This window comes from Lygodium microphyllum, chromosome 1 (genome assembly GCF_053477565.2).
Source record: "Lygodium microphyllum isolate KBCC chromosome 1, Lygodium_microphyllum_v1.1.10, whole genome shotgun sequence".
NCBI classification, from domain to species: Eukaryota; Viridiplantae; Streptophyta; class Polypodiopsida; order Schizaeales; family Lygodiaceae; genus Lygodium; species Lygodium microphyllum.
The window spans coordinates 179547919-179573447 of record NC_141135.1 but is presented as its reverse complement, the minus strand read 5'-3'; the positions used below and the strand labels follow the sequence as shown (position 1 = coordinate 179573447).

The window sequence follows — 25529 nt, the reverse complement described above, 5'->3', positions numbered from 1 at the left end:
CTAGCTTTGAGCTTTATGTCAGATTATGCTAGGCCTAATCCTCATGGATTTCATGCCTCGGTTTTGCCAAGGGATAGGGTCAGAGTTGTGATGTCTTTTGTTGCACATCTATTTTGTATCAACTTGATGCTCTTTATGATTACGCATGTGCAAATTTGTTCATGGGATTCGACAAACTGAGTTGCCCTATCCCATGGTCGCCAATGAGAGCTGGATTGTAGGAACCGATTTGGACCCGTCCTTGAAGTGTTGAAGCTCATTTTGGATCCGGAAAGTGAGAGGCATTAAAGAGACAATTTTCATGAAAAATATGTTAGCTATATATAGTTTGTCTATATATAGCGCCCCAGGTCCCCTCTATATATTCCTATCATGTGTGCTCAGTTGACACACTTCTGGGTTTCCACTTCCAGTGTCTCATGTCTCTCTTCTCTCCTCTCTTCCTTTCGTCTCTCCTCTTCCTCACAGTTTCCAACATGGTATCAGAGCGCACAAATACGCTCGAGCTGGAGGAGAAGGAATGGGTGCTCTCCATCAAGGGCATGCTCGACACCTTCTTGTGCGGGACGTGGGACTCCTCCCCCTCCATCTTCATGGCCTCCAGCCCCCTCCTCAGCCTCAAGCACGATGCCTTCGTTCGCTAGGTTGTCACCATTGGCCCATATCACAACGACCTCGGCCCCCACCATAGCTCCTTCCCTCGACCTCGGCCCCCATTGTAGCTCCTTCCTGAACAATCAGGAGCCTCTTTTGTGGTGGAGGTCTTCGGAAGAGCAAGGAGAGCTTGGAAGCCCGGGTCCTGTGTAAGAAAGAAAGCCAAGGGCTTTTCCCTATCTCGCTTGTACACAGTCCTTCTCTTGTGTCAGAAACGGCCCACAAGGCTCTCTACTGATCGTGGCTCCAATGCAATAGCAGAAGCTGCTGCTCCATGTGAGTAAAGATGCAATGTTGTTCTCATCCTTGGGCCTTAGCAGTGATGGATTCTCATCAGCCGACGCTTCGCATTTAGCATCTGGCTCCTCAGTGCGCACACATACAGGTGATAGATCGATTCGCGGAACCTGGTACATGATCCACCTTATCACCATCCGTAGTCTGGGTTGGATCTCCCACCTTCGTGCCCACATGGACCCTTTCTACAATCCACCTTATCACCGTCCATAGTCTGGACCGGAGCTCCCACCTTCGTGACCCACCTTATCACTATCCATAGTCTGGGTTGGAGCTCCCACCTTCGTGCCCACATGGACCCTTCCTTGCTAGATGATATCATTACAAGACTCCTTGAGGTTAGGTTTACCAGGCCTGGAAAATAGGTTCAGCTTTCTGAGGGAGAGATTAAGTAGCTTTGCTAGTATTCCAGAGCCATCTTTCTCGAGCAGCCCAATCTGTTGGAACTTGAAGCACCCATCAAGATTTGTGAGATCAATCTATCCAGAATGTGCTGCAATTTGCTTGGCTTTCATTTGCTCAAAATATTTGGATCTCAGCTATAAAGTGGCTATAATCCCCTCAATGGAGTTGCTGGAAGTCAATGTATCCAGAACACGAACAAGTGAGAGGGATCCAGCATGATTGAACACCTTAGTTGGAGGATAGTAATCCTTCAAGATGTTTGTGGTGTTCACAGTGGCTGTAAGCAAACTGCATTGATGGGACACAATTCAAAAGTTGAGAAAGAAGGCTTTGATGCTTGTCCTGATTGTTCAGGATGAAGATGACAAAGTTAATCTTTAAAAAACCAAGTTGTTGAGTCCTGAGATACAAGAAGTTTTTTTTGGAGCTGCTTTTGTAGAGCTCTTGGAAGTCTTCAAATGAACAGTTAGATCTGTTTTTTGGGAAAGTAAATATTACATATCCAATTCTAGAGTCCTATATTAATGATGCAATACAGTTTTGTTTGTTGGTCATGGATGGTGATGCACAATCAGATCATTATTAGGAGTCCTCTGAAAAATTCTTCAGCTATCTGCTATTTAGAATCGCTTCCGGAGTGGGCTTTCTTGCTTCTTGGAGTTTCATCCAAGTAGAATAAGCATGACAAAGGACAACAATGTGCAGGACTCAAGTGCAAAAGCACTCAAAGTATTAGGAAAACTGGTCACCAAAGTAGCCTATGCGGTTCTTCCATTTTATTTCAACTCTGAGGAAAGCTTCCATGTTGTCGTCAACAACATACACAGTTGGAAGCACTCGTTGGATTGCCTATATGGCATTGCCACTCAAGGCTCCCAAACTCAAAAGCTAGTGGAGAAACCAAGCCACTTCCCATCTGTAGTTGATCTTCACAATTGTGGTATCAAATTCCAACTTGTAGCACTAGGTTACATGAACTCAGTTAGTTTCGATGCTAAAAAGGCCATTCTGTATTTGCCCAAAATAAGAGTGGGAGATTATACAAAGAGGTTGTTTTGTGGTATCAAATTCCAACCTGTAGCACCAGGTTACATGAACTCAGTAAGTTTCGATGCTAAGAAGGCCATTCTGTATTTGCCCAAAATAAGAGTGGGAATTGATACAGAGAGGTTGTTTAGAAACTTGGTAGCTTATGAGAGCCACTTAGCAGATAAGCTTCCTCTCTCTCTCTCTCTCTCTCTCTCTCTCTCTCTCTCTCTCTCTCTCTCTACATTTCAACATCAACATTACTTTTGGATGTTGATATTGCCATGCTTCATGATGATCGTCCTCATTCGTTATTCCATTGATGAGCGTCTATATTCTAGCTGATGATACATTGTTTCGTTTATATTCTTTCCAGCTGATGAGGGTCTATATTCAAGCTGATGACACATTATTTCGTTTATATTCTTTCCAGCTGATGAGCATCTATATTCCAGCTGATGACAAATTGTTTTATTTATATTCTGTTCATGGGGCCCCACATGTATTATGTTGTCTATAGAGCGGCGTCGCGAGCCGTCTCTATAGACCTTGTGTAATGTCATTGTAATGTTTTTCTTTAAGTTTTGATGTTACACATATACTGCTTACATCCCAAGTTCAATTGAAGGAATTTCTTGGAGATTTTATCTTTTGCAGTGATGTCGCTTATCCTTATTTTACATGTTGTATATTTAGGAGTGATAAAGCTCTTTTGATGCCTCTGAATAGGCTGTTGTAATTCAGGAGTGATGTAGCTCCTTCTCCGGTGATGTTATAATTCACGAGTGATGTAGCTCCTTTGATGCCTATGAATAGGCTCTTGTAAGTTCAACTTTGTAATTTTATATTTTGAATATTAATATAACAGTAGGCCTATATAGAGCTATGGGTATTTCCCTTGAGCCCCCAAGGGTTTTTTCATCCATAGTAAGGGATCTTTATTTGAGCGGGGGATGTTAGCTATATATAGTCTGTCTATATATAGCACCCTAGGTCCCCTCTATATATTCCTATCATGTGTGCTCAATTGACACACTTCTCGGGTTCCACTTCTAGTGTCTCATATCTCTCTTCTCTCCTCTCTTCCTTTCGTCTCTCGTCTTCCTCGCAATTTTCAACAAAATCAAATAGTGGTAGATGGCCAAATTAGAGTTTTTCTAGATGCATTTCGACATTAGGAATCCAATGCAAGTCTCGGTTTGTCAATTGGAGGTCGTTTGACCCCCCATTCAATCCTCGCAAGGTTCGGCGTTAAAAAGTAGCTACTCGATTGAAAAGCCATGAAGTACGTGGGAGAGGCCAGATTGATGGAGTTCAACACCACGTAGCTGCCTGTCCAGTCGGATTGCAAATCAAAGTTCGTTTGCCCCCTCAAAAGTGAAATATCCACTTGTGGGACCATGTGAACACAAAAAGATGAACTAATTATTTTAATGTTTCAAACCTTAGGCTTAATAAAAGCCTTGAAACTAATGCAAAAACTGTCAAATAGAGGGAAGTGTCAATGCACCTCCTCATTTTTTGCTCGATGAATAGGGTTGAAGCAAGGGTGGATACAAAGTACAAAACAATTGCAAATAATTTTAAGCCTATGGCTTTGCCTTTACTGACTTGAAAGTGATGGGTTGGCTGAAAAAGTGACTCAATAGCCTAGTTTATGGGATCCACATGAAGTAGGACATAAATTTACAGTTGAAACTTTACAAGAGCTAAAATTTGGTGATACAAGCTTTATTTTACCTATAGAAAGAGCTTGTTTCATGTAGATGTTGGCAAGGCATGGTAAATCCTTTGTGTTTTAGCTAGATGAAATTGTATGTGTTGATTTGCTGACCATAGTTGCACCTATGGTGATCTTTATAGTACCTCATGTGCCATGGAATTTAAAGCCTATTCCAGTGCCTCTGGCATATTTTCCTAAGCTATTGGAGCTTTTGAACGAGAAGATCAGAATGTAGAATTTGGATCCTTCTTCACCTCTATATTCAAATCGGTGGTTTATTATTCCAAAGAAGAATGGTGCTTTGAGGTTTATATAGCATTTACGACCAGTTATTAAAGTCACCATAAGGAATGTTGAATCAGGCCCGATAGTGGATGAATTTGTAGAAGCATTTGCAAGAAAGGCAATTTACTCTATGGGTGATATATATTCAAAATATGTGAAAGGTGAGAAGGATCAAAGCTTGCTTGGAAGTGAGCTATGGCGGAGAGCAAGAGCAAGAAGAGAGAGAGATAAAAATGGGTACTCCAACAACCACAATGTGTGGCGGGGCCTTCCTTTATTCAAATTGTCACTAAAAGAATAAAAAATAAGTGACTGTGATGGGCACCCACCACCTGTAGTGTGCAGTGGCGGGTACTGTCAGTGTAGTAATATACAGGCGGCTAGGCGGAGCCGCGTCTACCCCCAACAACCTTCCACTTAAAGATAAATTTGCCCCAATGAGAGAGAAAAAGAAAAGACAGTACAACATGTACACATATACAACAGGATGAGAAAAAAGACATCATGTCATCCAATGCCCATGAATCTCGTGAGGAAGGCAAAGCACTCGGTAGTGAGGCTTTTCATGAGCAAGTCTGCAGGATTCTACTCAGTTGGAATCTTGACAAGGTCAACAGACCTGTCCTCTACGACCTCACAAATGAAGTGATACCTCACCTCAATATGTTTTGTCTTCGCATGGAAGACCAGATTCTTGGCCAACTGAATGGAACTCATAGAACTCGAATACAGTGTAGGCATAACATGTGTCATACCAAGGTCTGCAATCAAATAGCCTAACCAGATATTCTCCTTACAAGCCTCTATGGCTACAATATATTGGGCCTCTATAGTAGAAAGAGTCGTATAGTTATGTGCCCTGGATATCCAAGAGATAACCCCTCCAGTATAAATGAACACATAGCCAGAAGTGGACTTCCTACTATGTACAAGTCCTACATAATCAAAGTCAGTGTACCCCACGACTCCTATATCCTGGCTGCCATAACAAAGATATATATATGTTGTTCCCTTCAGGTACCTCATGATACCCTTCATGGAATCCCAATGTTTCTTGCTAGGTGTAGCCATATAAGGTGCCACAACCTCAACTGCAAAAGCAATATCTAGACGTGTGGCTATCATGGCATACATAAGACTTTCCACGATTGACGCATAGGGAATCTTGGCCATATCGGCCCTCTACTCATCTATCTGTGGACAATCGGCTTATGAAACCTTCACATGAGAAGGTAATGGACAGCCAATAAGCTTAACATCCTACATGCGGAAGCGCTCAAGGACTTTATGAATGTACTTCCTCTGTGGCAAATAGAGTAGTCCTTGAGATCTATCACGCGTAATGCACATACCAAGTATATGAGAGGCCTCTCCCAAATCTTTCATCTCAAAGCTCTTCTTGAGTTGAGCCTTAAGAGCATCTAGCTCCTCATGAGTTGTCCCTTCTAAAAGCATATCATCCACATAGAGTACCAAAATCAGTAAAGAACCATCACGGGCTTTCTTCATGTACAAGTACGGATCCATAGCACTGCGGTTGTAGCCCTGTGATTGCATGCATGCATCAAACTTATGGTACAATTCCCTAGGCGCATGCTTCAAGCAATATGGACTCTTCTTTAGTTTGCACACTAGGTGTTCCCTGCCAGGGTGTGCAAAGCCCTTAGGCTGCTGCATGTAAATCTCATCATGCAAGTCCCCATGTAAAAAAGTCATCTTGACATTCATTTAGTACAAGTCCACGTCAAGATGTGCAACCAAGGCCAAGACTAAGTGTACGATGGTATCCTTGACCACAGGAGAAACGACTTCATAAAAGTTAACACCATGTTCCTACTTAAAACCCTTAGCAACCAATCAAGCCTTGTATGCCGGCTTGGGGTGTCCAGGGGCACTTTTCAGCTTGTATACCCACTTGCATGGCAAAGCCTTCTTACCCTGAGGTAAGGAAACCAAATCCTAAGTCTGATTCTTATGCAATGAGTCAAGCTCAAACTACATAGCCCTCTCCCAAGAGTTACAATCACCCCTGCGCATAGCCTCATCATAAGTGAGAGGCTCTCCTACATCTGTAACTAGTACATAATCCATAGAGGGTGAAAAATGGTTAGGAGGTTATCTATCTCTAGTAGAATGCCTCAATCCATGCTCTGCTACTTGACCAACATCTTGTCTAACATCAGCATGTTTAACATCTGAGCCATGAGCATCAGGTGATGTTGCACGCTGTCTAGCTAGCCATGGAGTGGGCTGAATGGGAGTAGGTGTCTCCTCCTAAAAGATAACTCTACATACCTCAACCATTGTTTCAGGTTGCATATGCATTTTGTCCTCATGAAAGATGACATCATGACTGTAGATCACTTTCCATGCCTGTGGATCACATAGACGGTAACCCATCTCTCCTACATCTCTATAGCCAATGAAAATGCATTTGACACCTTTAGGATCTATCTTATTGTGTTTGTCCTTGGGCACATGGCAGAATGCCTCACATCCAAAGACACACAAATGATCATAAGAGGGGGGACTTGCCTGCCCATACCTCCTTTGTAACCTAAAAGTCTATGCCACTACTAGGTGACTTGTTAATGAGATGCACGGTAATAGTAACTGCCTCATCCCAAAAGTGTTGCAGTAAGCTAGCCTAGCTAAGCATGCTACGGACACTTTCCTAAATGGTCCTATTCATGCATTCAGCCATACCATTCTGAGGTGGGGTGTAAGGAGCGGTCAACTGACGCTTAATACCTGGCTTATCACAAAACTGATCAAAAGCATATGATACATACTCACCCCCATTATCTGACCTTAGGCATTTGAGCATTTTCCTAGACTCCTCTGCCAATGCAAGTCAACGCTGAAATGTGTCTAAGACATCGGATTTTCTTTTTATGGGATAAGCCCAAACCTTACATGAGTAATCATCTATGAAAGTAACAAAGTACTTTGCCCCACCAAGTGACTGACAGGGCATGGGCCCACATATATCTAAGTGCACAAGAGTGAAGGGCTCACCATGCATTTCTTACCAGAAATTTTATGCATATTTCTAGTCTACCTGCCATACAAACAATGATCACAAGAATCAAAATGCAAAGAGTCAAAAGGCGGAAGATACTGCAAAGCACATAGCATTTTCATTCCTTTAAGAGACATATGCCCCAAAGGAGCATGCCATAGGGATACATGGGAGATAGAACCCACAGAAAAAACATGATCCAATGTAGCTCCTAATTCAAATAATGGATAGAGGTTGCCAAACTTGGCACCTCTTGCAAGTACAAGCCTACCATGAGTAATCTCCCATGCAGAGTCTCCAAAAGACACAAAATACCCTGCATCATCAAGCTGTCTAGTTGACATAAGGCTGCGAGTCAACGAAAGTACATGGCATACATCATGCAAAAAAAAGAACTGCCAGAAGGAAACTACAGCCTAACATCTCCAATGCCCCTCGGGGGGTCCACTAGGGTTTACCGTATGGTACCACGTGAGTGTAAGGGAGGGGGGTTATTTAAGGGAGGGAAGGTACATTTTATAAGGTAAGGTCCCATAAATAGGGGGTAGATAAGGGGTATTTTCATATATTTCTCACACGCAAGTGACGTCTCCTTATTACTACTAATGAATCCCCCGTGTAATGCCCACAATGTCAGGAGACCTGTCATCACCAAGATGCATAGAACCAGACATGGTATGATAGGTATGAAACCAATCTCGACGGGATGCCACATGAAAGGATGCATCTGAATCCAAGAGCCAGCACTCCATATACATAAAATGTATCTCAAAAGCCTATAAGGCATCACATGAAGAAGCTACAAGTATGTAATCATCATTTGAATCAGTGGCCTGCATGACATTAACCTCTTCTATCTTCACACTGGACTTTGCAGGTACAATACTACACTCATAAGAATTTTCCTGCACTTTTTCTTTTCCCTTTTCCTTGCGCTTATCATCGCACATTTCCTGCCACTACGGCCTAATATTTCTTGCTTTTCCACAATAATGACAAGTCTGATCAAACTTCCATCCATGGGACTTACTGCGACCATGTGACTTGGGCCTGCACTTCTGAGAGTCCCTGCCCTTATGATCATTAGCATGCCTGCCATTTCTGCCACCTCTAATGGTCAATGCATGTGAAGAGCGGGAAGAATCATTGTTTCTCATGTTGATTTCCTCAATCAATAAAGTAGTCTCAACATCTTTGATTTTCAGCCCATCAAGTTTATTCTACATATGGCAGTACAGAATACATCCCATGATTCAGGCAAGGTGCCAAGCAGAAACAACGCATGCAAGTTGTCTTTGAATTCAATACCCTGTGACAACAGACTCTTCATGATAGCATGAAACTAACTAAAATGAGATGAAAGGGAGGTCTCCTCCTTCATGCAAAGGTCCATTAACTGCTTCAGCCAATACATCTGTGATGCAAGACTCTACTACACATAAAGCTCCTAAATCTTCTCCCATAAATCCCATGCACGCTGATTCTAATATTCAACAACATTATGATGGACCTCTTCTGAGAGTGAAAAAATAATGGTAGACTTGCATAACTCATCAACTTCCATCCAAATATCATAATCCATATCCTCAGGTTTGACACATTTGAAATGCAAGGGTTTAATCTACAACTTCTCCACCAAAACCTACCATATTTGGGACTTCCAATACCCATAGTTGGTACCATTCAACTTGGCAATGTTAAAGAGAGTTGTATCTTTCAAATGACTAGCCATATTGTCCCAAATCAAAGCAAAATAGTAAAATTGCATGTTGCTGTAATTAGCAAAAAATGTACTAAAACCACTGCTAAAACTGGCTAAAAGGGTGGATTTCACCAAGAGAAGCACCTGTCCACCAAATATGACTAAGATAACATCAAATAGTAAGCGTTACCCTCATAGAAGTGCTCAAAATCTACATATTTTTACTTGTTGTAATAAATGACAACAGTATGTAAAATTGTCCCAAAATGAAGCAATCACTGATACATATGTCGTTGCAACTGCCAAGTAGCAAGATACGTCCAACAGTGAGTTTCCACAGGGGCAAGAAGGTACCAAGTACTATCAAACCAATAACTTGTCAGGCAAGAGACATCTCATAGGTTCAAAAGTCATGCATGTAATGGGTCTCAGGGTAAGAGAAGAGACCAAGCACAAGCATAACTGATAGAGCAAGAAGCTCAATACATAACCATCCAAGATGCATAAAAAACTGAAAAACTTGTGACAGAGATAGGTGCTTGTCCCAGTAGGCATATCAAGTCAGCCCACTACAGAAAAATTGTAGACATAAAGCTCTCAAGAGAGTAAATGCATGTAACTGTCCCACAAGCTCAAGCTCATCTGTAAATAAGACTCTCTATACATTCGAATATACCAAGAGGCTCCCATTGGAAGTGAAGTCAGATGCAAAGAGAGCAAGCAATGCTCTAATACATCAAATACATAGCATTAGACATGCCAAATCCTAGTAGGGTACATCCGGAGCATAAATCCCAAGCTATCTCAGACCCGTAAAGCATAAGCCTGAAAGCATTCAAAGACATGTAACTAACAACCAAATGTAATGCCAAGTAGATCCAAAATGCTGAAATACATCTGAATATGAAGCTCCAAGTAACTGTCAATCATGGGCAAACCAAGTGGCATCCATATCTGACCAAAGCATAAATGCAAGAGGCATAAATGTCAAGTAGTGAAAATAGGCATAGATCAGTCCAAAGCATGCCAACTGAAGCCAAATGCCAGTGAAGAACAACCAAGTCAAAGCTTAATACAAGAAAATCATTCTAGAATCAAAGACAAGCTCGATGTCGTACCCTGAAGGTCAATACTTCATTGCATATCCCAAAGACATAGCCCGAAACCAATAGGCATAACCAGACATGAGATAATAGGCTTCAGCACATTGTGGTACATCAATGATTTACTGTTTTAAATTGAGTATTTTTAGCAATAAAATCAGTCCAAAATGAGGGCATAACATGTGTCTTGCATCCCCCAAACTATCGGGCATCAATAGCTACCAAACCGGTTAAGTAGAAGTGTCCAAACAAGCATAACATTAGATGCCAATGTTACTTCTGCATAACATGACTGTGGGACTATTGTAAACAGTTCTGAATGTACAGATTAGACCTAAAACTAATGCCATTGATCAAGGAGGCTTCGACTGAAGTTAGAGACCATTTCCAAGTGCATTGCCAAGCCCAAAGAAGCATGGCATAGCCATAAATGAGGAGTAGGTGAGCTGCTGTAGTATGCTGTCCAGAACAGCCAAAAAAATGGTGCAAATTTTGTGATCCCTTCTTCTACTCCTGTGCATCCACCTGACCTCAATGGTAGTGGTTGGAGGCTCCGGGGGGTGCCCAAGGAGGCTCACAACAAGCCTCAAGTGCCCAAATATAAGAGGGAGCAAGATCCAATCTCCAAGGGTTTGAGCTATGGCTAGCTTGTTTGACTGCAACCTAAGAACTGAAGAAAAACACTAAAATAACACTTCAATACCTTTGTAGCAATGCCTTGAGGGTGCCTCAATAGGCCGGAAAGGTGCTTGGGAAGCCGGGGAGTGATGGGAGCTCGGGAAGGTCAGCTATGGCTGCCGGGAAGGAGACCCAATGTTGTAGGTATTTGAATGGAAGCTAAGAATGCCAAGAACCAAGCTCGGGAAGTTGGGAAGCCTCACTCTGATACCAGTTGAAAGGTGAGAAGGATCAAATATTTCTTGGAAGTGAGCTATGGCGAAGAGCAAGAGCAAGAAGAGAGAGAGACACAAATGGGAACTCCAACAACCACAATGTGTGGCCAGACCTTCCTTTATTCAAACTGTCACCAAAAGAATAAAGAATAAGTGACTGTGATGGGTGCTCGCCACTTGTAGTGTGCAGTGGCGGGTACTGTCAATGTAGTAATACATGGGCGGCTAGGCGGAGGCACCTTTACCCCCAACAATATGATCAGTTCTAGCTTACTTTGGAAAGGTAGGATATCACTTCCACGAAGACAATGCTTGGATTGGTTAGGATGTGTACGCTTCCATAGGGAGCAACCAATTCAATGGCACATATGATGAATGCTATGCATAAAGTCTTGAGGGAGTATATCCCTTAGCTAACCTTATACTTTCTTGATGATGTGGCAATAAAACAGTGTGATATCCATGAGAATAATGAAGAGCTGAATGAGCAAGGATATAGAAGGTTTGTGGTTGATCATATTGTTGATTATGATAGGATTTTGAGCCATCTTGAAGAGGTGCATTTAACTCTATCAGGATAAAAGTTGGTTTTTCAAGTGGAGAAATTATTAGTTGTTGGGCACATGTGTGGACCATATGAAAGAAATCCCTCACCAATAAAGTTTTATGCCATAAGCAGGATGTAGGAGACATATTCGAATGTATCCAAGGTAAGAAGATTTTTGGGTGCCTATGTCTTTTACTTGATATGGATTCTGCATTTTGCTCATGTGGTTGAAAGTTTATATCAGCTTTTGAGAAAAGGGAAAAAAGATTTAGTGGGGTAAACAACATACGAGGGTAGTTCAGAAGTTAAAGAGCTTATTAATTTCAGCCTCAACACTAAAGAGAGGACATTATGAGAATGGGTAGCCTATTATTCTCACACCATGGATACAAGCGAAATTGACATTGCTTGGGCAATGGGTTAGGATAATGCTGATGGGAATAGGTATGCCATTTGGTTTGGAGGAAAGGTCCTCAATGAATGGCAACAGCGGTATTCTCAAGTCAAAAGAGATCTTTGAGGTGTAGTGACAACCCTTAAGTGCGATAGGGAGTATTTTATGGGAGCTCATGTAGTGATAGAGACTGATTGTCTACCTCTATTGGGCATGATAGTAAATTGATCAACTAGTGATATTGCCATGTTATGGTGGATTGCATATATAAGTCCCTTAACCTTGATTTTTAGCATATTGGAGGTAGAGAAAACCCCGTGGGGCTGACATGCTTTCATGTGCAAGGTTTGAAGATGAAGAGGAGTGGATAGAAGATGAAGAGGATGATATGATAGGTGTTGAAAATGACTTTATGATAGAAGGGAATGAGTATGTAGTTATTGTCAGTTTAGATACATTATATCTAAAAATAGCAAGTATAACTAACATAAATGTGAGTATAGCTATCATTAATGCAGGTACAGCTATCATAATAGCAAATACAGAGGTACAACTATTGAAACATGGAATTTCAACAACAAGAAAAGAGTTTTCATCATGAAGAAGAGATGGGTAGTAGAGAGAAATCATCATTAGTGTTATGCTTCAATGAGAACACAATTTCTGGAAGCATGCAAAGAAAAAGAGAGGAGCTCCAATACGTGTATTGGGAGATAGGGCTTCTCAACAACATGTGATACAGAAGTTTCATGAAATTTTATGAGCTATACATAGAAGATTTTGGGCACATTTGCCAAGATCAAAGAGAAGTATTGGTGGGCAGAACATGTATAAAGATGTGGAGCATTATGTGGAATCATGCAGTGACTGCCAGATGTATTCCATGGTAAAGCATAGAGATGGGTTCCAATTGACCTATCCATTGTCTATGTATTAAAAATGGATAGTTGATTTGGTTACCATGCCTACATGTTTATGGAATATGAGATATCTTGTGCTTTCATGAGAAGACTTGACAAATCAAGTGGAAGATTGAGCTCTTAGTACAAAGACTACTCAAGCAGTCTGCAAGTTCGTATTGGAAGAAGTCTTTTGTAGGTATGGTTGTGTTAGTAAAGTGGTTGTAGATAGAGGAGAATTGGATGTGGATGAGGCTTGTGACTTATTTTCATGATTGGATATCAAGCTGGCTTTAACTTCAGCCTACAATCCAAAAGCAAATGGCAAAAGTGAAAGAGGTCATTAGCCTATCATTAAGGCATTAGCAAAGTCATGCAAGGGTAGGATGAAAGAGTGGACAATAATGTTACCCTTTCATTTATGGGTTGATAGGACCACTCATAGTGTAGTTACAAGGTATATGTCTACTCAATTAATGTATGGACAATAGCTAATCATGCCTATTGAGGAGACTATTTCTACTTGGAGTGTTCTACCATGGGAAGAGGGTTCAAATAGAGAGGAGTTGATGATCCTATGTATTAGAGAGTTAGAAGAAGGCGTGAAGTCATTGAGACAACCATGAAAAAGCTAACAACTACAAGGATCAAGAACAATAAGAGGTTTGAAAAGAAAAAAGACTTTGACCACAAGCTATATAGGAGGGATTGGGTGCTAGTCTATGACAGAAGCTTGGAAAATCAGCATAATGCGAGTCCAAAGATGGAAAAGCAGTGGTTGATCCATATGTGGTATGGTTTGTTTTTGACAATACTACTTATTCATTAAATGAGATGGATGGGATGGCTCTAAGGATTCTATGGGTGGCTGAAAAGCATATCAAGCTTTTTAAACATAGGGCGTCTTCAACATATGAGTTGAAGGATTTGGATATATTGAGTATGAAGATGAGAATATGGAAGAAAAGAGGTAGAAGATGAAGACATTGACAGGGAAAAGGATACTTCTTCGGACATTGCAGATCCATAAGACTTTGGCACATGTTAGAGGATTTGCATGTTAAGAGGGGGTGGATGTCATGACGCTATGTGAACACAGTGTGAAAAACTATAGAGTGCATCATATTAATCTAGAGAGCCAATGCCATATTAGTCATTAGTGTCAATGTTCGTAGTGTGGATGGTTCAAAAATACTAGATTTTTGGACAAGTTTAGCCTATTTTTGATATTATTTCTTCTAAATATCCAAAAGTTGTAGAAAACTTTTAGAATAGGATGACATGTAAAAAAAGAAAGTGGCTTTCAATAAATTTTTAAGGATTTAATGCAAAAAGAAGGATTGGTGAAATCATGCAACACATGATGCAGTTTACAAGCAACAAACAACACTCCAAAGAACTAAGAGAAGAATAAGGAGTGATCTGGGAGTATTTTGACCAACTGTCTTGATATTTTACCCCCCTTTGGGAGCCAATAGAAGCATCAGATTGGTTGTCTGAGCAAGAGAGAGGAAGCTATTGTGTTATGCACGTTTTTGCTCTACAAGGGATTTATCTTCTCACGATGATGCAAAAATAAATTGACAAGCTTCACCTCTATGAGTATTCTTCCACATCTTCTATTTCTTCAAACCCCTTGTCTGTTATAAATTACTCTTCTTGAATCTCCCTTCAGCCTACTATCTCTTACCCCCATGGGATTCCTACCCTTTCTCAAGCAACTGATATGGGGTTGATCTAGAATATGAGCAAAGTGTGGAATCTAAATCATATAGAAGGCACATGCACCAATAAATCTCTAGACCTTTGACACTTATGAAAGACTTTCCACAATCTTTTCTATAGTATCAACTTGATTAGGGAAAGGTATCCATCCATATGGACCACACATATGCCCAACTATGAGTTCCTTATTTACTCCAAACACTGACTTTGGTCTTAATAGTGTCAAGTTCAATTCCTCTGATCTCGATAGAATTTTTTCATAACCTGTTACATACATTGCAATAAAAATCCTATAGGCCAAGTAGGCCTAGCTATTCAATGCCTCATTCTTCTCTTTCTCTACACATCCTTTAATTGGCATATCATGAAAAAATGGCATCATCAATTGAGGGATATAATCTCTAAGGACTATGTTCATCACATCCATCATGTGAGCCACAAATTTTGTAGCTCCCTCCTACAATAGAGTACACATCCTGACCAAGTCCAAGGAAGTTTTCATAGAAGTTAAATCTCTCCTTCTCAAAACCAACTTGAATTGGTCATATCATGAGTAAAGATCACCTAGACACTAAATACCTCTACCTTCAAAAGCCTTAATAAACTCACCCACTATTAGCCCTATTCTAATATTCTTGATGGTTACTTTATTCACTAGTTGCATGCCCTGGATAATTTTGAGAGCTCTATTCTTTTTGGGCACTGTAAACCATCACTTTGAATAAGGTCCAAAAGAAGGCTTGAGTATCCCCATTCTCATCTTCTCATTCAGTACGTCAATAAGATTTGGTAGATGGGCTCTAGGAATTATAATAGGTCAAAGATTCCAAGGAATATGAGATATTGTGAAGATAACCATAGGAGCTACAATCTCTTAATCAACACATTCAATCTCATGTGGGTGGAAAGAAAATGCCCTACCATGCCTTGCAATCATCTCCTTAAAAATTTGTTTCTCTATGGGAACAAGAAACTCCTCATTTCCAATCTTTAGCACCTTTAATGACTCTGCTGAAAACTTGTGTCCAATATTCTTTGGGTTCCTCAAGTTTGGCTACCTTACAACCCTCTCTATGTGCTCATCACTATCTAGAGGAAATATACTTGCAACATGTTTTACCTTCTTATCCATTGTTTTATACTTTATCTCAACTCTAGCTTTATCCCTCTCTTCAAAACACAACTATTTTTGCTGCACAAAGTCGACAGTGACAAAATACATATCTAAGAAATGCACTTAAATAAGACTAGAATCATTTGTCCTCTTTGGTTTTAGAAAATTTTAAATTTTTGCAATAGTATCTGAACATGAAAGAATAACATAAATCTTGGAATATTCTCATCATCCTGTAATAAACCATGACTTCTCAACTCTTTTTCTTTCATGTAAACATACTCTCTAGCATCTTTGCTCAACTCTATCACTTTCTAATAGCTTATGGAACCTTTTGTAGATTAACCAATAAATCCACAAGAAAAAGCACAATCGCCTAAAGGTGAGAGCTTTCCCCTTGCCATACCACACAAACTTCCTAACTCATAATGGTACTTAATGAAAATCTAACTCTTTCAAGGGCAAATAAAAATCTCATAGTGTTTCTCTGTTCCATATATGGTTAATACAAAGTGTTAAGAATTGTGTAATCTTTTTCCTTTCTTTACTTCTAACCCTGATGTAGGCAGATTCATCATCCATGACTTTGGTTTCCATCTGTCTAGAGGTAATATAGGGTTGTCTCAAAATAATAGGATACAAACCAGAATCATACAAAAAAAGTGATGCATGCATTGGCCAATCTACTTTCATCACAATTTCATAGGCCTACTTCATTATTACTCCATAGATTCATTTGCCTTCTGTTTCCAAATCATGGTAGCTCTCTAATTCTCTCATGTATGTGGCAACCTCTTGAAATAGGCTTTAACTTGTCTTGTTTGAAGAGTACATCTAGTAAACTGCCCTTGTCAACCTTCTATAACCACCTACCCTACCTTTAGTCAAGAGGTCCCCCCCACTGCCCCCTCCCCTTCCCAAGATTGTTTTGAGCTAGTAACCTTCAAGCAAAAAAAAATCCCCTATTGCATACTTTCAGCAAGATTCTTCATTGCACTCTTCATCTCCTCCATTCTATAGTATGATGTTGAAGAGTGTATAAATAGGATTCCATCCAAGTCAAGTAATGCCACCCTTTCATCCAATAGCTCCTCTTCTTTGAGCATCACTCCTCTTCTCCTGGATGAAACTTCTACCTCCCTTGAAGTATTGAGCCTTGCCACCATGCAAGTAACTCATTCAAAACACAGCTACTACACAAATTTGTGTGTCTAGCAGGTAGCATCACCTGTAAAAGATCTTGGCTTGATCTACAAATTGTCAAGATTGTGGGAGAGAAGGAAGGAGTCTCACTTGTAGCTTTCTCACTTACACAATGGGGGAATACACACAAAGGTGGAGGTTGAAAATAGTTTTCCTCTTCTTAATTGTGTAAGCCAAAAGAACTCTCATACAAAGAAATAGAAGAACCCTATATATGGGTCTCAAACCAAACTCAAATAACTAAGGTGGCATACAAATTGAACCACGAACTAGAGTAGATAAGGATAGCTGTTATCTAGCTATTATTCATGGGCGGTGTACCAACCGCATCTGTAACTAACAAGTCGGTGACATAAATGCACAACGATCGCCCTGGCATATCACAAGTGGAGCTCGATATCTCAACACTCCCCCTCGAGCTCAATCCCAATTCCTGTACACCAAGCAGGTCTCTGAACTTGCACAGCTTCTCTACGCCCAATGCCTTCGTAAAAATGTCAGCTACCTAATCCTCTGTGCTGACATAAACTAGATCAATAATACCTAGTAAAACCCTCTCCCACACATAGTGATAATGTACCTCAATGTGCTTTGTTCTAGCATGATATACTGGGTTATTTGCCAAGTGTATACTACTCATGTTGTCACAATAAATGTCAACTGGCCCATCTGTAGGCTGATGCATATCATAAAGTAGCTTATGCAACCAAGCTACCTCACATGCAACCATTGTTGCACCCCTGTACTCAGCCTTTGTGCTCGACAAGGCAATTGTAGGTTGTTTCTTGCTGCTCCAAGTGACTGCAACACTCCTAAAAGAGAACACATATCCACTAGTGGATCGTCTATCAGAAATACTACCAGCCCAATCAGCAGCAGTGTATCCATGCAACTGTATCTGAAACCGAGTCTCATAAAATAGTCCATACTGCAATGTGGACTTCACATATCTGAGTATGCGTCTAGCCACATCCAAATGTGGTTTCCTTGGAGCCTGCATAAATTGACTTACCAATCCAATAGCATAGCTCAAATTTGGCCTGGTAATATTCATATAAATCAAACTTCCTACTATGCGTCTGTACATAGTAGTGTTTTCGAGAAGCTCACCTGCATCTGCGCTCAACTTCACATTCTGCTCCAAAGAAACTGAAATAGGCTTACAGCCTGTCATCCCATATTTGGACAGCATGTCCAATCCATATTTCTTTATAATAGCCATATCCCACTTGGTGATCTTATCACCTCAATGCCCAAGAAATAACGCAACTCTCCCAAATCCTTCATCTCAAACTTCTGCTTCAATAGCATTTTCACATGAATGATATCTTCATCACTATCACATGTGATAATCAAATCATCAACATAAATGACAAGCAACATAATACCTTTCTATTTTTTTCTCACATAAAGTGATAAATCTGCCTTGGAAATCTGTGTAACGTGTCCACTAGAATCATTCAGGACACGTCTTAGCAGTCCATCGGAAAGGATGTCTAGAAAACTCCGCCCGGCACTCCCATGGAATGTTACGGGTTTTGCAATCTAGGTCTTCCCGCGTCTGCCATGTAGCGGAAGTATCCTGGCCTTTTCCCACTTAGGATCGACCGGAATTAGCGTTTTCCTGTTTGGTCATTAGCTAACAGCAACTAGTGTCAGACCCGAGTGAACTACTTTACACAGAAATGCCAGGTCCGAAGCGGATTCACGCTGCACTTGGTTCAAGGGGAATGGGACTATGCCTTATGGTAGAGAGATTGAGCCTTGCATCCCTCTCGTTTCCCAAATGTAATATTTCCGTTGTAAATATTTCCAACCCGTACGATACTCATGCAAGGGATTGCCGGCATTGAATATTTGAACAGTGAAATTGTACAATCTCCATTGGCATGAACAAGACCAAAGTCAATGAAACCCACTTATGCTCGTGTGAGCCCCCTCTTGGAAAGAAATCAAGATGAAATTTTGATTTATGGCATTTCTTTTCTAATTATCCAGCCAACGATCGTGCTGGAGGAGAGAGAGGGGAGGTGCTATGACTAAGCATCTAGCTGGAGCCATGGGGGGGGCTACTGCCCATGCAGTCAGACACGTGGAGGGAGATAGGTACCTCTCCCTCTTGCTATAAAAGCCATGGCTATGGGTTAGAGGAGAGGGGGGTGGAGAGAGGGTAAGGCTGAGACCAAGAGGGGGGAAAGGCTGTTGTGGAGAGCCACGCTTTTGCTGGCCGTGGAGTGAGGGAAGGAAAGATTAATGAGGCACCGAGTGCCTGTGGCACTGTGTGGAGGAAGGAGGAGTGGAGCGACGAGTCGCCATGCCGCGTCATGAAGGAGAGGGAGACGCTGGTTGACACGCCGCCGCCTGTGGCTCGTGTAGCCACCCGCCCTGCCGACCAAAGTTGTTGCCGCCATTCCACCTCACGACCGCCATCAAGGCCTTCAAGATACTCATCGTCCACGTCGTCACTAATCCCCTTTTTCTCCACGTGGCATCTCCACGACAAGCCCAGAAGCTTTGGAAGCTTCTTGGGAAGCTTCGAAAGCCCTTAGGAAGCCCCCCTTCTTGTGGACTTCTTAAAGCTTCCAAAGTGGGTTTAAAAAAAAACCTCCATCCCCCCCCCCGGGATTGGTCCCGATTAGCCGGGAACTTTTCTCAAAAATCTTGAAGAACAGCGGGATGATCATCATTATCAAAACGAATAATGAGAGCGATGACCTAGAGTTACGTCTTACCCGATTTACGTTGTTTTAGGGGAATGGAATGGGACTATGCCTTATGGCAGAGAGATTGAGCCTTGCATCCCTCTTGTTTCCCATTCTCCTTGAACCAAGTGCAGCATGAATCCGCTTCGGACCTGGCGTTTCTGCGTAAAGTAGTTCGCTCGGGTCTGACGCTAGTTGCTGTTAGCTAATGACCAAACAGGAAAACCCTAATTCCGGTCGATCCTAAGTGGAAAACGGCCAGGATACTTCCGCTACGTGGCAGACGCGAGAAGACCTAGATTGCAAAACCCGTAACATTCCATGGGAGTGCCGGACGGAGTTTTCTCGTGCTACTACTCACTTCCTGTAGCTGAATGCAACAACATCTTATTCTCCTCGAATTAATGTATTAACTTGTTCCATCGCCCCAAGAAATAATTATACCTCGAAAAGGCTATGCTGATATGAATGGAATAATTTTTTTTAAAAAAATCAACGATTGTCTTGACTATGAATATTGATAAAGAAGTAAAGTGATTTGGTCACTTGGCTAAAGGAATACGCGGACGTAGTTCCTAAAAAGGTTAACAGAACTCCCGCTTCAAAGAGAAGTAGATCATGAGATCAAGCTAGTAATAGGAGCTGCGCCAATTGCGAAGAAACCCTATAGAATGTCTATACCGGAAGCAATTGAGCTGAAAGGAACAACTCAAGAAACTGCTAGATCAGGGCTACATTCGTCCTAGCAGTTCACGATGGGAAGGACCAGTATTGTTCCAGAAAAAGAAAGATGGAACACTTTGACTATGTATTGATTACAGTGGGTTGAATCAATTAACAGTCAAGAAAAAATATAATATTCCTAGAATAGATGAGCTTCTTGATGGTCTTCAGGGTGCCAAGAACTTCACCAAGATTATCTTAGGTCTGGTTACTATCAGATAAGAATCAAGGAAGAAGATACCCCAAAGACGACCTTCAACACTAGATATGGACACTTTGAGTTCTAGTTATGTCATTAGGGCTTACGAATGCACCTGCCACCCTCAATAGGTTAATGCAGGATATTTTTAGACCATATCTTGATAACTTCGTGCTCGTCTTCTTTGATGACACTCTAGTCTATTCCAAACAAGAAGGAGATCATGAACCCCAACTTTAGATTTTCCTTGAGACAAGGAGGTCACACAAGCTGTATGCTAAGATGACGAAATGTGCATTCCTCAAACATCAGATTGGTTATCTGGGATTCATCATATCGGTAGAAGGAATCTCAGTGGAGCCGGCCTAAGTGAGAAATGTTCTAGCATGGCCAAATACCAACAACTGTCAAAGAAATACGCAGCTTTCTTGAATTGACAAGATGGTATAGGGTCTTCATAAAAAACTATGCTTTGATTGCAACACCTTTGACAGACTTGCTGAAAAAGCAAACAGCCGAACAAACTAACTTTGATAGGTTGAAGCAAAGTTTGGTATCAGCATCGATCCTAAAACTTCTAGACCACAGTATGGAGTTTGAGGTAGTAACTGATACTAGCATGCTTGCCTTAGGATGTGTGTTCATGTAGAAAAGTCATCCTATAGCATAATTTTCAAGAAACTGAAGAGCCATGAGGAGAATTATGCTACTCATGATCTTGAACTTTTAGTTGTCAAGCTTGGAGACACTGCCTGCTCGGTAACAAGATTACACTAGTGACCGATCATAAAAAGTCTCAAGTGGAACTTTACCTAGAACAAGCTCAACATGAGGCAATGTCAGTGGATTGAAGTGCTGGAGGAGTATGACCTTAAGATCAAGTACCGAACTGGAAAGGAGAATGTAGTTGTTGATGCACTCAGTCGCAAGGCATTCCTTAATTCACTAATCTTGCAAAATCCATCAATAGCTAGATCTCTAGCTACAGAGGTGTCCATGCCAAACAACCCAATACTTGAGTTAGCTAGAGAAGAAGCATGCCATGATTTGGCCTACCAAACAATGCTAAATGAGATGTCTATCAAGGACCATGAATAAAAGCTATAGGCTAAGTATCATGAATTCTCTATCAATAGTGGGCTTGTCTACTATAAGAACGAGATTATGTATACCGGCAAGCCAGTCACTTAAGCAGAAGATATTGTACGACGCTCATGATTGACCTTTCTCAGGACATCTTGGCTATGCCAAGACTCTCAATGCAGTTAGGAAGAACTACTATTGGGAGAGTCTTAAAGGTGGCATTTTCAAATATGTCACTGAGTGTTTGTCCTATCAACGTATTAAAATCGAACATGTCAAGTTGCCAAGGAAGCTGCAACCACTCGACATCCCCAAACTAATGGTCAAAACGGAGCGAGTCAATCAAGTCATCGAGGATATGCTTAGGGCACATTGCTACTGGGAACCAGAAAGGTGGATTCAATACTTGCCTTGGTTGAGTTTGCCTACAATGCTTCTTACCAACAAACCATTCAGATAACCCCTTTTCAAGCATTGTATGGGCATGATTGTCGAAGTCCCCTAAGCTTCTCAAGTCCAACCTTGTGGGTTGAAGCTTCAAGGCAAATGATGGAAGAGATGGATGACCAAGTAAAGTCAATAAGATAGGACATCCAAGCCACCAAGGATAGACAAAAGACATACGCTGATTTGAAGCGTCAAGGTAGAACCTTCGAGGAAAGGGACATGGTCTTCAATTGTGTAAGCCCAAAGAAGAGTTTCCTATCCTTAGGAGATTGCAAGAAGCTAAGTCCAAGGTATTGTGGACCATACAAGATCCTTAAGTGCCTAGGACCTAATGCTTATAGACTGCAACTCCCTGACAACCAATAGGTTCATAATGTGTTCCATATCAGCCTACTGAAGAAGTATATACCTAATCCTAGCCATGTAATTGATGACCAACAAATGGTAATGCCTAGCCAAGGAGTCCTTGAGCTACAGTCTGATAGGATCTTAGATGTTAGGGAGAGACAACTGAGATCCAGAACCTTGAAGGAATGCCTTGTCTAGTGGAAAGATTATCCCGAGGAGGATACCACTTGGGTGGATGAAAGCACTCTCAACCATCAATATCCCCCCCAGTTTGTCTCGAGATGAGGACATCTCGATTCCTCCAAGGGGGAGAGAATGTAATATTTCCGTTGTAAATATTTCCAACCCGTACGATACTCATGCAAGGGATTGCTAGCATTGAATATTTGGACAGTGAAATTGTACAATCTCCATTGGCATGAACAAGATCAAAGTCAATGAAACCCAGTTATGCTCGTGTGAACCCCCTCTTGGAAAGAAATCAAGATGAAATTTTGAGTTATGGCATTTCTTTTCTAATTATCTAGCCAACGATCGTGCTGGAGGAGAGAGAGGGGAGGTGCTATGACTAAGCATCTAGCTGGAGCCATGGGGGGGGCTACTGCCCATGCAGTCAGACACGTGGAGGGAGGTAGGTACCTCTCCCTCTTGCTATAAAAGCCATGGCTATGGGTTAGAGGAGGGGGGGTGGAGAGAGGGTAACGCTGCGACCAAGAGAGGGGAAAGGCTGCCGTGGAGAGCAGCGCCATTTTTGCTGGCCGTGGAGTGAGGGAAGGAAAGATTAATGAGGCACCGAGTGCCGGTGGCACTGTGTGGAGGAAGGAGGAGTGGAGCGACGAGTCGCCGTGTCGCGTCATGAAGGAGAGGGAGATGCTAGTTGACACGCCACTGCCTGTGGCTCGTGTAGCCACCCGCCCTGCCGACCGAAGTTGCTGCCGCCATTCCACCTCACGACCGCCATCAAGGCCTTCAAGATACTCATCGTCCATGTCGTCGTTAATCCCCTTTTTCTCCACGTGGCATCTCCACAACAAGCCCAGAAGCTTTGGAAGCTTCTTGGGAAGCTTCCAAAGCCCTTAGGAAGCCCCCCTTCTTGTGGACTTCTTAAAGCTTCCAAAGTGGGTTTTAAAAAAAACCTCCACCCCCCCCCAGGATTCAATCCCCTCACAGGCGATTTTTACACTTTTTCTCCCCTTTTATTTCCACCAAGTGAATTTTAAAACCTCCACTCCCCGAGATTTAAAACCTTTCCGATTGTACACCCACAAGCCTCCTAGCCCGGGCTTTGAAGAGAAGAAGGGGAAGTCTTTAAGCCCCTTCCCACCCATTACCCACAAGGCCGGCCCTAGGATTTTAGGGAAGGAGAAGAAGAATTCTCAAGCCTCCATGTCCGCAAGGCCATTCACAAGAATCCTTTTCCAAACCCCCTCTTTTTCCTAAATAAAGAAGGCCCAAGCCTAAAACCCTAAGGTCTTCCATAAGCCAAATTTCGCAAGTCGGTACTTCTGTCAAGGATCCATACTTCCCAGGGGATCTCCGCGTATGGATATCTCACTGAGCCCACAAGTCCAGGTTTTCTTCCTATTTCTTGATTTACGTTGAAGTATTAAAATCACGCATGGTTAATTGATGGAATTAGGATATACTTGTGCTTGTCAAATCCACCTAGTTTGATGAGAAAGAATTACATTGGCTATTTCAAAAAGGAAATAACTCACGATTAAAGATTGGTCATTTGTAATTGTCCAACGAAATGAACGAAATATGTCCATGCATTTTTAGCAAGTTTCTTTTGTATATTACAAAGTAACGAGTTTAGAATAACTAATGACTATCATTACAAAGTCGAGATTATTGTTGTACACCTTCAATTGGCCATGGAAGGATTAAAACATTGCATGTCACATTATTAGACAAATCTTTCTTCGTAATGATTCATTAAGAAAGTTGCTAACAATTGTAGGAAATTGCAAGGCATGGAACTGATTCTAGGTTGCATAAAGAAGGATTAACTCTAGTCAATTCAACTACGTAGTGGTTAGGAAAGATTGCGTAATTCTCAGTCAACGTACAAAATATTTCATTCAAAAATGAAGTTAGGAAAAGGCTGCATGGTTTGTTTAACATAAAACCTTAAAAGCTTAGAAGCATAAGTTGTGAATGCATATCCTAGTAGAATCAATGGAAGTTATGCGAATTTTAACATGTGCTTGGTCTTAATAAGAAAAGTTAGGGATTACGAATCTAGAGGATATGAATCGCATGTTTACATGATTTATGATGTATTACTACTAGTTTTTCCTCTCTTCGATCAAGACAATATCCTTAGGAATAGTTCGTCATTATCATAAGACAAGTAAATTGGATTACCCAAGACACCTAATCCACAAAGGATTTGCTTAAAAATGATTAAATCGATACAATATACTCCAAGTGCTAACTAGGGTTTAGCACGTTAAGGACTTGACCTAGTTTCACGCACTTGTTACCAAGGCGAACCCATGAACCGAAGGTCCTACCCACATTCACGGAATGTAGGGACAATTGGACGCTCATGCATAAAAGGACCTAAGGTTTCTACCCTAAGGATCACTCGTTCAAATGATGAAACTCGAATTGAGTTGGAATTCCTAGGACCGAACGTTGTCGGCCTAGTGTAATTAGGAATGGGTTGGGTAAGAAGACACCCTAAACCCTACTTCTCGTCTAGAGATAATTCCGTGACCTAAAAATGCCATTCAAAGGGTGAAATGATCCCATGGAATAGATGCGACACTTGTGCAATAAGTTGCAACGTCGCATAAACTTGTGGTTTGTTCACAAGAGAGTTTTGCCATTTCTTGAAATGAGGTTGGCAAGTTTAACTTGCAAGAGGATGAGTAGTCATCCTGTTACATCACCTTTCTTGGGGAAAAATTGCCAAGTAAAGGAAAGTTAGGTATTTGCTTGGAAGCAAATGATCAATCAATAAATTGGAGCGACATGGTCGCCAGGATTTACTATTAATAAAACCTAAGGTATTGGTTAAGTTGGGT

General features: G+C 41.4%; 1 pseudogene; it reads left to right on the top strand.

The window, feature by feature from the left end:
- Nucleotides 1–476: 476 nt before the first annotated feature.
- Nucleotides 477–3132, top strand: LOC148042037 (uncharacterized; annotated as a pseudogene).
- Nucleotides 3133–25529: the final 22397 nt, after the last annotated feature.